Source organism: Ovis canadensis, chromosome 3, assembly GCF_042477335.2.
Source record: "Ovis canadensis isolate MfBH-ARS-UI-01 breed Bighorn chromosome 3, ARS-UI_OviCan_v2, whole genome shotgun sequence".
NCBI classification, from domain to species: Eukaryota; Metazoa; Chordata; class Mammalia; order Artiodactyla; family Bovidae; genus Ovis; species Ovis canadensis.
Window position 1 is genome coordinate 17,372,682 of NC_091247.1, and position 15,983 is coordinate 17,388,664.

Consider the following 15,983-nt stretch of genomic DNA (forward strand, 5'->3'; position numbering starts at 1 on the left):
AAACATCTACCTTGTTGTTGAGACAGAGGCCACCTTGGTCTCAACTCTCCAGTTTCCAAAGCTATGTCTCATCTCTTTTGTCTGACAAGGTGACTGTGCTGGGGACTCGCCACCTCTCTGCCTTGTTTCCAGAGTTTGACATTCTGAAAAATCCAAAGAGTGAGGCGAGCAGCTGTAAAAAAGTAAAGACACATTTGCAAGATGCTGTGTGGCACTTTTCTTCCCTCTTGCTCCCCTAAATGCAGACAGAGTGCAGTGTGACTAATTACACCGGGAGGAAAGCAGAAGCTCTCAAGTTAAAGTATTTTGGTAATCATGTTTACCGCGGGTAAAGTACGTCTGCATTAAATAAGTCAAAACACAGTGCGCAAAATTTGGAATGATTCCTTGAGCACTGCAAGGACGGAGTTAGATGCAGAAATGATATAATGTCCAAGTCGAAACACTACAAGAGAAGATAAACCATCTGCTTCAACTAACTAGGATCCACTTGAAAATGCTAATCGTATGCCAGTAGGATGATTAAACTACATTAAAAAACACACACACACACTTTTTCAGTAAGACACACAATGCATTTATCAGTGAGACTGAGCTGCCCACAGATGGGAGGAAAGTTATTAGCTAAATGAGATGACCATCAGTATCAAAATGTGAGTCATAGGTTTTTAGAAGTCTTATTGATTGCCTAGGCTCGGTTCTGCCTCTGTGTTTGCAGATGGTCCAGAGAAGGTACTTAACTCGTCCAAAGACTCACCGAAGTTTAATGAGAGATGAGGAAATTGCTCTGAATTCACTGCTCTTACAGTGACTCTTTTAGTGGAGAACTGAGTCCTACATTGATGGGAAAATGCAACCCCATCATTACTCAATCATAGCCATGTTGATGCCAGGGACCAAAGAGACCTTCACAAATTTCTAAGTGCAGAGCGCTAACTTCTCATTTTCTGAACAAAGTATCTGGATAAGAGAAGAGTCACTATTTTCTCCACCACACCACCTCCAGAATGTGCAGCACACATACTCTTGGAGACAACCTGCTCTTGAATTGAGGCAGATGAAGCTCTCGGCACGGATCTCAGCCTGGGGCACACCTTTCCTCCCTGCTGTCAAGGACATGACGTTGCTGGTGATACAGTGCATGCAATAGCGCATTTTTGAGCACTCTCTCTATAACTGTTGGGCATTTACACCTAAGATTACACTGAACCCTTCCAAAATTTCTGCATTAGATTGTGAGGGCTGCTGTAACAAAGCTCCACAGACTGAAAACCTTCATCAGTAGAAAGACGTTGGCTCACAGTTCTGGAGGCCAGAAGCCCAAAGCCAAGGTGGAACAGCCCTTCCTCCTTTTGAGGGCTGTGAGGGAAGGTTCCAGGCTTTTCCTCTTGGCTTGGAGACGCCCGTCTTCTGCCTATATCTTCATGCCCCCCCCCCCCCTCTCTGTGTGCCCTGGTCCAAATGCTCCCTTCTTTTAAGGACACCAGTCTTAAATGTTTAGAGCCACCTGAATGACCCCATTTTCACTTGACTTGTAAAGACTCTATCTCCAAATAAATCACCTTCTGAAATGCTGGAAGGTTTGGACTTCAACTTACACATTTCATGGAGGGCATAATTAAGCCCATAACATGCGGCTGTTATATATATATATATATATTTTTATTCTCATCCTGGAGTTGAGGTAACTGAGGTTCAGAGATGGTGACTAATGGGCTCAGAGTCACAAAGCTGGTAGGAAGCAGAACTTGCCTGAAGCCACAGGACCAAATGGAGAGCTTTTGTTTTTCTTTCTAAAAATACTGTGTGTGTGTATGTATATATATATATATATATATATTTTTTTTTTTTTTTCTTGTGAAAGTGAGGGTAGGGTCAAACTGATAGAAAAGGCATGGGTCTCTGACCAGGTCCTGGAAGCATTCTCTCCTGGAGAAGTCCATCAGGAATCTTTTTCCTAAACGAAATAAGAAGCAGGTTTCTGACTCTTGGTCTGCACTTCCCCAAGCCCCCTGAGTTGTGCTTCAGATTCTTGTGGTCCCAAGCATGGTCTTATGTTCCGAGCCTCAACCATTACCAGCTCATCAGTGTCAGAACAAAAAGCTGGGGGCACAGCCTGTTAGGAAGCCAAGAGACTATCCCGATTCCACCTGGGGGAAACTAATGACTACCAATGCACACCATCCTCTCTGACAGGGGATTTCTTCTGACAGGGCAGATTCCTCAGCGAGAGAAGTGACTACCCTTGGGAAGAGAGAAAGATTGGGGTGGGAGGACCGGGAGTCTTGACAGAAATTCTCGAGCTGAAATCCTTGGAAGCAATAAAATGGAGGAAAGACAGAGCCAAGGTTGCTGGTTACAAGGAGAACAAAAAACCCAAAGTCAATCAGATCCGTTAAAGCTATTAGCACTCTTTTACCAAGATGTCCCTGTGTAATAACTGGGTGAAAACCACTTCCTTGTGAACCACTTTTGTATGAGTTCCATTGGGAATTGAAGGCCAGGTGAAACAAACAAGGAAACCAGGACATGACTCATGGGATGGAGTGCGACACGCTGAAGGCAGTGGAGTCAGACAGGGCTGAATTTGTATCCTGTGACTGTGGGCTTTCTCACTGGTTCTGCCTGACCCTTTTAGAGTCAGCTTGCGTGTTGTAATACATGCTTCATGATGGTATCCTAACAGATAGTGATAACCCAATGAGATAAAATGAGTAGAAATGTCAGCAAGCTTTGCACATATGAGGTCCTTAGCATACATTTTAGAATAATAAGAAATAACTGCATAGTCAGGGAGAGATGACTGGGTGCAGGACTTCTGTTTGTAACTCAGTCACCCTTCTTCTGAACCTCAAAGAGAAAAGAACATATCCATCCTGAAAAATATCTCAAGAAGAGGTTGTGTCATGAAACAGAAAGAGAACCCCCTAAATCATAATACTGTAAGAAAAACTCCTGAAGAGCAGAGTTCCAGTGAGGTCCATTGTGCACGTAGAAAGTTGGCTATTTCATAGCGTGGCCACCTGGCCTGGAGAGCAATTCTGGGCTCCTCTAGGAAAGGCAGTGCACCCCTGAGACCAACGAGGAGGTCAGTGGAATGGGCAATCCTGGTGCCTGACTTGTGTTCACTCTTCAGATGGGTGCTAAGGGTGTTCAGCTGCTGGGGCTATTCCGACTGGGCATGATGGCCCCCTTCGGTTCCTTTTTCTGATGCACGCTGTTTAAAATGCCTCTGGCAACTGGAAAATTCTCGCATCTCTGCGCATAGACGAGGAGACTCAGGGCTAAGTGTGGGGAATGCTGGTGACTGAACTGCAGTCGCTCCATCTCCTATGTACTCTGCACATTCAGTTCTGCAGCGCTCACAGCTAACCCTCAGTCTCATATTTTTCAAATGAAAAAGAGTCTCTCCAAGTGGCTTGCTGATAGGCATGTAGCTAGTTAGTAGCAGAGTTAGGATGCAAACTTGATCTAAGTTCAACATTCATGATCTTTTCAGCGGTCTCCAACTTTTTTGACACCAGGGACTGGTTTAAAGGATGACAAATTTTCCATGGACCAAGACAGGGTGGATGGTTTCGGGATGATTCAGGCTCATTACATTCATTGTATACTTTGTTTCTATTATTATTATTACATCAACTCTACCCTAGATCATCAGGTATTAGATACCAGAGGTTGGAGACCTCTGCTTTTTATTATAGTTAGATGCCTCAGTTGGTAAAGAATCCAACTTCCATGCAGGAGATTGCCTGCAATGCAAGGGACCCAGGTTCAATCCCTGGGTTGGAAAGTCCCTTGGGGAAGGAAATGGCTACCCACTCCAGTACTCTTGCCTGAGAAGTCCCCATGGACAGAGGTGCCTAGTGAGCCACAGTTCATGGGGTGGCAAAACAGTTGAACACAATTTAGCAACCAAACTGTTATACTAACAAAATAACCAAACAAAACCCCCTAACAATTACATAGAATTGCCTAGATGCCAGGAATGGTTTGCATACTCTTTAACCCTGTGCAGAGCAGGTACTCATATCACTGATTTATAGATAAGAATCCAGAGGGGTGGATGGCTGGGGTCAGACACACAGCTACGAAGGAAGGAGCTGCGATTTCATCCCATGTGGTCCGACCACTACCCCCATCTCCCATACTTCCCCACTGTTTCAGGGTGCCAGGGCTGCCATAACGAAGTTCCCTAAACTGGGGAGCTTCAAAAAAGAAGTTTATTTCTTTACAGTCCAGGGAACCAGAAGGCCAAGTTCAAGCTGCCAGCAAGGCTGGCCCCAGCTGAGGTCTCTGGGCTGGAGCTGTACACGGCCACCTTCTCCCTGTCCTTCACGTCCTCTGTCACAAGAGCTTCCTTTGTGTGTATGTCCGTGTCCTAATTTCTTCTTATGGGATCAGGGATCCATTCCCATGATCGCGTCACATTCTGAGATACTAGAGATTAGGACTTTGACATGTATTAATAACAGTCAGCCCACAGCAACCACTGTACAAGGCTTTCTTCCTCTCCAGTGGTGGTGGTGGTTTAGTCACTCAGCCATGTTCAACTTTCATGACCCCATGGCTGTAATCCACCAGGCTCCTCAGTCCATGAGATCTTTCAGGCAAGAATACTGGAGTGGGTGGCCATTTCCTTCTCCAGGGAATCTTCCCACCCCAGGGATCAAACTCCAGTCTCCTTCGCTGGCAGGCAGATTGTCTATCACTAAGCCACCAGGGAAGCCCTCCCCCAGCCCCCCACCCAGCGGTACCATTTCCAATTGCAATTTTGCTGCTTTGCTTTTATATTGGTCCTGTTGCTGCACTGGCCCACACTTGTGGTCTAGTGTGTCTTACCTTGATGTGTGAATGCTGAATGTTCAGATAATGAGGCTCAATGCCCCCCAGAAATTCTCACCCTATGAAGCACCTGTCGACTGATCTCAAAAGTGCTCTGTTCCCGAAAGCCACTATTTCTTATTTATGAATAACAACAACAACAACAACAAAAATTGTAAATAGATCCAAACAGTTGGAGAAGGGCAAAGGTAGAGATGTAAGTCAGATAGATTGACTCTGGGTAAAATAAAACAGCTTGCTGTATACTCTTGAAGTTGGAGTTACAAAAATCTAGTGTGACATGAGAAAATATTTGTTTTAATATTAATACAAAATAGTGAAATAAAAATTATATGTAAACATCGTCATGCTTAAATATAACACTGCAAATAAAAAATAAAGGATGGGGAGGAATGAATTAAATTGTTCACATTGGTTGCCTTCCAGCCCTTGTGTAGGAGTGATTTTTTTCTCTCTTAAGATTTCTCCCTATTTAAAACATTTATAAGTTGTTCAGTCGCTAAGTCGTGTCTGACTCTTTGAGACCCATGGACTGCAGCACGCCAGGTTCCTCTGTCTACCACTGTCTCCCAGAGTTTGCTCAGATTCATGTCGATTGAGTCAGTGATGCTATCTAACCATCTCATCCTCTGCTTCATTCTTATCCCCTTCTCCTTTTTCCTTCAGTCTTTTCCAGAATCAGGGTCTTTTCCAGTGAGTCTATTTATAGTCTACATAAATAAGTAGATGGCACTTTATAGTAAAATAAGTAATCATCTTTAAAAGTAAACAAATGTCTTAAGAGTGATTGCTTTATAACTTAATTTCTTTTTGGACTGAACAGTCTGGTTGAGAAAGACACCTGCCTTCTTAAAACAAGAAGGCAAAGCCTTAGATCTTGTTCATGGGGCAAGTGACGCATTTTGCATGAACTTACAGAGCTAAGCGTTCCTGTCAAAGCACTCTCACAGATCTCAGCTACTTAATTCTCAAAGCCATCTTTTTCAGGATTTGGGGCAATGATTAATATTATAGCAGGATATAAAGAGACAAAGCCTGAAAGGATCAGAAGCCTGGGAGTCCAGGAGAGACACGACCATGACGTCTGCTTTCTTCTGGTGTCCTCTGTGCTTTGGTGCTAACAGTATGTTTCTAAGTTTCTTTCTAAAAATGCAGGGTTAATTTTAAGTAGAACAGATTCTATAAATGATGGCTTCCAGCTGTATAAATGGTAGTACAGAATTTCATCTCTAATATGCATGTTCTTGATTTTAAAGTAGTGTAGTTCTTTACCAAATTTTAACACACTAGAGGTGACCAGTGTATTAATCTCTTTTGGAACGGCTCTGAACATTTTTTGGCATGCATTCCATGAATATACTTAAATTCAAGTCAGATATAGCACTAAAGATGAAGGCTATAGCTCTGCACCAGCCCTCAGAAGATTCAGGCGTATCCAAAAATCTGTGATTATCTGAAGTCCATATGTCCAGGCACTACTACAGCCTAACATGAGCCTGGAGTTCTCAGTCACTGATGGGCAAGGGTCAGGCAACCCTGAGAGGTTCAGGCCCCCACTCCAGTTTTGTTATCATCTGTAGAATAATATGAGAACATATGACATGGCCCTGTGTGATTACATTTTAGTATTGATAGCTCTGGGGCTTAGACTAGTTTTTGTTTGTTTTATTTGCTTTAGGTTTAGCTTGTTAAATTTTCCTATTTGTCAAGCTTTATTATTTTTCACATCATTATTTTTTTTTATTGAAAGACAACTGATTTGCAATTTTATGCCAGTCTCTGTTGTATAGCAAAGTGACTCAGTTACACATTCTTTTCCTTATATTCTTTTCCACTGGTTTACCCTAAGAGATTGGGTATAGTTCCCTGTGCTCTATAGTAGGACCTTGTTGTTTATGCATTCTGCATGTAATAGTTTGCCATTGTGACTTGACTATAAAAGGATTTAGATGTCCCTGATGATCGATTTGTTTTAAGCAATAATTTTTTTCTTATTTATATTTTAAGCTTTTGCAACAGATTCATAAATTAAGTCCTGAAGAAACATGGCAAACTTTTTAGAAAAATCACTATTTGCATGTTCCTATGATTCAAGATATTTTAATCTTGTGCAGCCATATAAAAATACCAGAATAAATTAGATCTTAAAGATGAGATTGAGCTATCATCAATAACCTTGATTTCAAATGCTTATGCCATAAAACAGTTTCATGTTGTAATTGCTTGATTAATAATAAAATACTATAAATATGAACTCATAAAACACATGTGTAGTAAAAAAAAATACTTGATTCATCTGCTTTATATTTTAGGGATCTCCCTAATAGCTCATTTGAAAATAATTTTTCTCTTTTTTAAAAGTTTGAAAAATGTTCAAGTAGACCAACACCATACTAATCCTGCTTCTAAAAGCAGAAATTGCTTACACTGTAACAGCATTTTCACTTTCCTGGAATTCATGTTCTGATTACTCATTGATTACTTTCAGCCTCTCCCATGCTGCTTGAATTATTTCCAATCGAACCTGGATTCTGGATTTTCCCTGGGAAATAACCATTTACTCATTGCTTCTGTTGTTATTCATTAGACTGATGATCAATCACAATAGTTAGCACCAAGCCATGTCTGTACAAGGCGAATGGAAACACATTTTTCATCTTCTGTAAACCACTTCACAGGAGACACAGCCATCTTTCTAACCTTCGCTTTCAGGATGTCTTATAAAGTCAGATTCCTAGATCTGGAGGTTAGCAAAAAAACTTTCAATATAGGAAAAAAGAAGTTGGCTTTCCACTATGAGTCATTCTGAATTTCCTTGTTGTCCCACTAGAAATCAATGAGGACCATAGGTACCCTTAGGAGGAATCTTGGAAGCTTGGGGGTCCCCGTCCTGTCACTGTTTGGGGTTGGGGTTTATTGGCATTTGGTTGGCAAGAGTCAGAAATGCTGGATGCAGAAAAAACATATTGCTCTAGCTTGTGAAACTTTCAAATCCTTCACCAGAGATTCATGCAGGTGAAAATCTTTTGAAAACTATTTGAACCTAGAATTCAATTTCATTTTACAATTGTAAACAAAGAGCTCTCTTTGTAAAACTTTATTACATGCTGAATGTTCCAAGAATATAGCTAACTCATAACTGAAGGGAAGATTATCTTTTGCCTTATGGAAATTTTACCAACAGTTAATTGCATGTCCAAAAAAAAAAAAAAAATCACAGCATCATGGCAGTACTGCTGGTGGTATTTGGGTGATGACTCAAATACCTGAACCGCTTCTCAGTTATGGCTGTCACAGCCGCAGCCATTCTGTGCATAGAAGCAAGCATCCCCCTGCTTCATTATCCCCCTTCATCAATCCCACAGTTTTTACAGGAAGAGGAAGTGCAGTGTTAGTATAGTTTGTGGTTATTCAGTCGCTCAGTCATGTCCGATTCTTTTCAACGCCATACACCGAAGCACATTAGGGTTCCCTGTCTTCCACCATCTCCCAAAATTTGCCCAAACTCATGCCTATTGAGTCAGTGATGCATGCAACTATTTCACCATCTGACCCCGCCCCCCTTTCTCCTCCTGTGTTCTGTACTTCCCAGCATCACATTCATTTCCAATGAGTTGGTTCTTCGCATCAGGTGGCCAAAGTATTGGAACTTCAGCATCAGTCCTTCCAATGAATATTCAGGGTTGATTTCATTTAGGATTGACTTGTTTTATATCCTTGCAGTCCAAGGGAATTTCAGGAGTCTCCTCCAACACCACAGTTGGAAAGCACCAGTTCTCAGCCTTCTTTATGGTCCAACTCTCACATCCATACAAGACTACTGGAAAAACCATAGCTTTGACTAGACAGACCTTTATTGGCAAAGTAGTGTCTCTGCTTTTAAATATACTGTCTAGGTTTGTCATAGCTTTCTTCCAAGGAGCAAGTGTCTTTTAATTTCATGGCTGCAGTCACCATCTGCAGTCGTTTTGGAGTCCAAGAAAATAAAGTCTGTCACTGTTTCCATTGTTTCCCCATCAATAGGCCATGAAGTGATGGAACCTAATGCCGTTATCTTAGCTTTTTGAATGTTGAGTTTTAAGCAAGCTTTTTTACTCTCCTCTGTCTCCTTCATTAAGAAGCTCTTTAGTTCCTCTTTGCTTTCTGCCATAAGAGTGGTGTTATCTCCATATCTGAGATTTTGATATTTCTCCCAGAAATCTTGATTCCAGCTTATGCCTCATCCAGCCCAGCTTTTCTCATGATGTACTCTGCATGTAAGTTAAATAACCAGGATGACAATACACAGCTGTGACACACTCCTTTCCCAATTTTGAACCAGTCTTCTGTTCCATGTCCAGTTCTAACTGTTGCTTCCTGACCTGCATACAGGTTTCTCAGGAGGCAGGTCAGGTGGTCTGGTATTCCCATCTGTTTCAGAATTTTCCACAGTTTATTGTGACCCACATAGTCAAAGGCTTTAGCATAGTCAATGAAGCAGGAGTAGATGGTTTTTATTTTCTGGAATTCTCTTGCTATTTCTATGACCCAACAGATGTTGGCACTTTGATCTCTAGTTTCTTTGCCTTCTCTAAATCCAGCTTATATATCTGGAAGTTCTAAGTTCGCATACTGTTGAAGCCTACCTTGGAAGATTTTGAGCATTTCCTTGCTAGCACGTGAAATCAGTTCAATTGTGCAGTAGTTTGAACATTCTTTGGCATTGCCCTTCTTTGAGATTGGAATGAAAGCTGACCTTTTCCAGTCCTGTGGCTACTGCTGACTTTTCCAAACTTTTGGGCATATTGAGTGCAGCACTTTCATAGCATCACCTTTTAGGATTTGAAATAGCTCAGTTGGAATTCCATCACTTCCACCAGCTTTGTTCATAGTGATGCTTCCTAAGGCCCATTTGACTTCACACTCCAAGATGTCTGGTTCTAGGTGAGTGATAACACCATCATGGTTATCTGATCACTAAGATCTTTTTTGTAAGTTCTTCTGTTTATTCTTGTCACCTCTTCTTAATATTTTCTGGTTCTTTTAGGTCCATACTGTTTCTGTCTTTTATTGTACCTATCTTTGCTCAAAATATTTCCTTGGTATCTCTGATTTTTTGAAGAGATCTCTAGTCTTTACTATTCTATTGCTTTCCTCTGTTTCTTTGCATCATATATATGGTTGCATATTGATTTTTCACTTCAAATACAGAAATACAGAAGATGAAATTAAGCAGACTCTTCAGTTCACTGTACATTACCTTCAATTTGTGCAAGCTAATGTTCATTGGAAGGACTGATGCTGAAGCTGAAGCCCCAGTACTTCGGCCAACTGATGTGAAGAGCTGACTCACTGGAAAAACCTTGATGCTGGGGAAAATTGAGGGCTGGAGGAGAAAGAGATAACAGAGGATTAGATGGTTGGATGGCATCACCAACTCAAGAACACTAGTTTGGGCAAACTCCAGGAGATAGTGAAGGACTGAGAAGCCAGGAGTGCTGCAGTCCTGGGAGTCGCAGTTACAATCTTCATAACACATCCCCATGTCTAATACAATCCTTTTGATATTAGGTTGGCAAAAAGTTTGTTCCAAGTGAAATTGGAAGATACATTTCTCATATTCACTAAGAACTTTATTGAACAATGTATTCATTCACTGGCCAGATGAAATTTTTGGCCAACCTATTATAAAATGAATGTCTTTCTGTTAGTATGTGATTTTTCAAGATAGAAATTATTGATATAGTTGCCAGTAAGTTGCACCTGTTACCTCTTTTTCTTATATTTTCATTAAGCATCACTTCTTTAAGTTCCACCCAAGGGGATATGCATATATCAAAGCGGCCAACATTAGAGCCCTACCCTGATTGCCGCTTACCTCTTCAGGATGTATATCTGCCACAGCTTACATTCCCTGTCCAAAAGGACACAGGTGGTTTCTAGTCTCTACCATCAGGAAAGTAGCCAAAGAGCATCCTAGCCCATATTTTCTTATGCATATGTGAAAATTTGTTAGGATTCCCCTAGGATATACCTAGGGAGATAATCGCTGAAGTTATAGGCTGCAGCTATGCACTGGAATCCCCAGTGACTTAGCAGTAAAGACCCACCTGCAATGCAGGAGACGCAGCAGGAGCCGCGGGTTCCATCCCTGGGTCAGGAAGATCCCCTGGATAAAGAAACGGCAACCCACTCCAGTATTCTTGCCTGGAAAATCCCACAGACAGCCCAAGAGGTCACAAAAGAGTCAAACACAACTCAGAGACTAAACAGCAACAGTTAGGAGTCCTTCAGGGTCCCACTTACACTCAAACATATGTGAGTTGATTGATTCGTGTAAGGCAGGTTTTCAGAAAGGCCATATCAGTTTCTATTCCCTGCAAGAGAATCTGTGCCTATAATCTCACCCCTGTCACCCATGACATTGTCCTCTTTTATGGTCTTCTATTTGTTGAGGGAGAAGAGTTAATAATCTTGAAATCACAACTTCATGCATTTCTTAATTCTCTAATTACTAATAACTGGAAACCCTTTCACATGCTTGTTAGGAGTCCCTTTCATAATTCAGATATTAATCTTGTGCCAGTTTTAGACATTACAGTTATTTTCTCTTTTCAGAACAGAAAACTTTAATGTTGAAGTAATCGAATGAATCAATTCCTGCCTCATATTTAATGCTCTAGAAGTTGTTAAAAGGCCGTAGCTTTCCTTAATCACAAAGATGGCATCATTCATTTTTAAATTCATGCCATAGTTTTATCATTAGCACGTAAGTTGTGCTGCACACACTCCAGAATCCTTGCCTGGAGAATCCCATGGATAGAGGAGCCTCGCGGGCTACAGTCCATGGGGTTGCCAAGAGTCAGACACAGCTGAGTGACTGGCACTAACAATGCTGCCCACAGCTCCATGTGGCAGCCCTGGTGCCCCCATCCCTTTGACATCTTTGATTCCTTTGGCTCAACTCTGGTCTGGCATCAACACCACCCTGTAGCTCCATAATGGCTTTGTAGGATGTCTGAACATCTGGCCCGTGATAATAAGCACTTGTGAAGAGGGGATCTGGGACAAAGCCTAAGAGAGCTGAGTTCATGTGAACTGCAGGGAGGAGCTGTTGTGACTGTGTGTCCTTCAGTTCAGTTCAGTCTCTCAGTCATGTCCAACTCTTTGTGACCCCATGGACTGCAGCACACCAGGCCTCCCTGGCCATCACCAACTCCCAGAGTTTAGTCAAACTCATGTCCATCAATTCGGTGATACCATCCAACCATCTCATCCTCTGTCATCCCCTTCTCCTCCCACCTTCTATCTTTCCCAGCATCAGGATCTTTTCGAATGAGTCAGTTTTTCATATCAGGTGGCCAAAGTATTGAAGTTTCAGCCTCAGCATCAGTCCTTCCAATGAATACCCAGGACTGGTCTCCTTTAGGATGGACTGGTTGGATCTCCTTGCAGTCCAAAGGACTCTCAAGAGTCTTCTCCAACACCACAGTTCAAAAGCATCAATTCTTTGGCACTCAGCTTCCTTTATAGTCCAACTCTCACATCCATACTTGACTACTGGAAAAACCATAGCTTTGACTAGACAGACCTTTGTTGGCAAAGTAATATCTCTGCTTTTTAATATGCTATCTAGTTTGGTCAAAGCTTTTCTTCCAAGGATCAAGCATTTTTTAAATTTCATGGCTGTAGTCACTATCTGCAGTGATTTTGGAAAGTGAAAGAAAGTGAAGTCACTCAGTCATGTTCAACTCTTTGCGACCCCATGGACTGTAGCCTACTAGGCTTCTCCCTCCATGGGATTTTCCAGGCAAGAATACTGGAGTGGGTTGCCATTTCCTTCTCCAGGAGATCTTCCCGACCCAGGGATTGAACCCGGGTCTCCCACATTGTAGGCAGACACATTACCGTCTGAGCCACCAGGGAAGTCCCCCCCAAAAGTAAGTCTCTCACTGTTGCCATTGTTTCCCCATCTATTTGGCATGAAGTGATAAGACTGGATGTCATAATCTTAGTTTTCTTAATGTTGAGTTTTAAGCCAACGTTGTCACTCTCCTCTTTCACTTTCATCAAGAGGCTCTTTAGTTCTTCTTCTCTTTCTGCCATAAGGGTGGTGTCACCTACATATCTGAGGTTATTGATATTTCTCCCAGCAATCTTGATTCCAGCTTGTGCTTCATCTAGCCCAGTACTTTGCATGATGTACTTTGCTTATAAGTTAAATAAGCAAAGTGACAAAATACAGCCTTGACATACTTCTTTCCCGATTTGGAACCAGTCTGCTGTTCCATGTCCAGTTCTAACTGTTGTTTCTTTACCTGAATATAGGTTTCTCAGGAGGCAGATCAGGTGGTCTAGAATTCCCATCTTGTGAAGAATTTTCCGCAGTTTGTTGTGATCCACACAGTCAAAGGCTTTGGTGTAGTCATAGTCAATAAAGCAGAAGTAGATGTTTTTCTAGAACTCTCTTGCTTTTTTGATAATCCAGCGGATGTTGGCAATTTGATCTCTGGTTCCTCTGCCTTTCCTAAATCCAACTTGAACATCTGGAAGTTCATGTTTCACATACTATTGAAGCCTGGCTTGGAGAATTTTGAGCATTACTTTGCAAGCATGTGAGATGAGTGCAATTGTGCGGTAGTTTGAGCATTCTTTGGCATTGCCTTTCTTTGGGATTGGAATGAAAACTGACCTTTTCCAGTCCTGTGGCCACTGCTGATTTTCCAAATTTGCTAGCATATTGAGTGCAGCCCTTTCACAGCATCATCTTTGAGGATTTGAAATAACTTAGCTGGAATTTCATTACCTCCACTAGCTTTGTTCATAGCGATGCTTCCTAAAGCCCACTTGACTTCGCATTCCAGAATGTCTGGCTCTAGGTGAGTGATCACACCATCATGGTTATCTGGGTCATGAAGATCTTTTTTGTATAGATCTTCTGTGTATTCTTGTCACCTCTTCTTAATCTCTTCTGCTTCTGTTAGGTCCATTCCATTTCTGTACTTTATTGTGCCCATCTTTACATGAAATGTTCCCTTGGTATCTCTAATTTTCTTGCAGAGATCTCATCTTTCCCATTCTATTTTCCTCTATTTCTTTGCATTGATCGCTGAGGAAGGCTTTCTTGTCTCTCCTTGCTATTTTTTGGAACTCTGCATTCAAATGGCTATATCTCTCCTTTTCTCCTTTGCCTTTCACTTCTCTTCTTTTCTCAGCTATTTGTAAGGCCTTGTCAGACAACCATTTTGCCCTTTTGCATTTCTTTTCCTTGGGGATGTTCTTGATCATTGCCTCCTGTACAATGTCATAAACCTCAGTCCATAGTTCTTCAGGCACTACCAGATTTAATCCCTTGAATCTGTTTCTCACTTCCACTGTATAATCATAAGGGATTTGATTTAGGTCATACCTGAATTGTCTAGTAGTTTTCCCTACTTTCGTCAATTTAAATCTGAATTTGGCAATAAGGGGTTCATGATCTGAGCCACAGTCAGCTCTCAATCTTGTTTTTGCTGGCTGTATAAAGCTTCTCCATCTTTGGCTGCAAAGAATATAATCAATCTGATTTTGTTGTTGACCATCTGGTGATGTCCATGTGTAGAGTCTTCTCTTGTGTTGTTGGAAGAGGATGTTTGTAATGACCAACGCTTTCTCTTGGCAAAACTTTGACCTGCTTCATTTTGTACTCCAAGGCCAAATTTGCCTGTTACTCCAGATAGCTCTTGACGTCCTACTTTTGCATTCCAGTCCCCTATAATGAAGAGGACATCTTTTTTTGCGTGTTAATTCTAGACCTGAGTTCTATAAAAACTTGTCCTGGGCTGGTACAGTTCAAGTCCAGGTAAGCTGCTGGCCCATGTCCAAGGGCACAAGAGAGGTCTCCACAGGTCTGTCTGCACATCAAATCTCCTCCTGAGACTTGGTGGCTCTGTGATATGAAATACAAAACAGACCATGGGTGATCTTGGTTCCCTGGGGTCACTTCCAGGGAAATGAATCAAGGAATCACTCCAGCTTTCATACCAGCTCTCTCTTGTGAACCCTCTCATCCGCTCTGCCTGTTATGTCTTCAACCACCCTCTGAAGCCAGATGCACTTTCCACCTTTCCTTCCTCTCTGCCCTGGGGCTTCTCTATTTCTGAAACTGGGAGTCCTAAGGCAACAGCTCAGCTCTACCCAGGGCTGTCCAAACACAAATCAGAGGAACTTCATACCCATGGAGCAGCCCTCAAACATCAGAGGATAGACGATGGCTCCTAACTATCCCCTCGTCTGCCACTTCTGCATGAGCAGGCTCCTCTGAGGTCCTCAGGTGTCCCCAGCAGCAATCTGCTAACCACATATCCTTAGCCCAACTCTCCTCACTCATTTCACTCTTTACTGACTCCACTTCCCCACATCCATGCCCTTGTCTGAAGCTCTGCTCTTTAGGGTGCCCTGGATAAGATAGAGAGGCCACCCAATACTGACCTTCAGTTCTCGTATTTATAACCCGGCTGTTGGCTTATTGATGATGGATTCCACGAATCACAGATAATCAAATTCAGTCAACAACTCTACTTAGCAGAAGTTACAATCATCGGCTGCTATGGAGAATCTAATAGTGCAAACAAAGCATCTTCATTCTCATTTTAGTGTAGAAGACAGGCAGTTACAACAGAAAAGTATCCTTCTTTTTATAATTCAGCAAAGATCATGTTCTTTCATTCTGAGCAGCGGTAAGTTTCAGCTGCCTCTGTGTGCAGAAAGAGACTCACACAAGGCTGTTTGGAGGTTAGTTAGATAGAAGAGAGAAACCAAACACTGAACCAAGGTCTTCCCTTCAACAGTACCCGTCCAGCAGATAAGCAGGTGTGTGCCCAAGGTGGGCATCGCTAACAGACCACAGTGCTTTCGTTCACTACAGCTGAAGGGTTTCACTCAGAACCCTCCTTATCTAAGTAAAACAAGCAGCCACTATAGCTGGTCACATTTCATAGCCACAGTAAAATCTATTGGCCTGTAAGAACTCCACATTTTACAGGTGAGAAGATGGGTCCAGGAAAGAAGGACCTTCCTAAAGAAAACTGATAAGTTAACAGCAAAGTTCGGACAAGAGCCCAAGGCTACTGACACAGTCTTCTTCCTTCCTTTGTTCATCCATCCACTCATTCACTCAC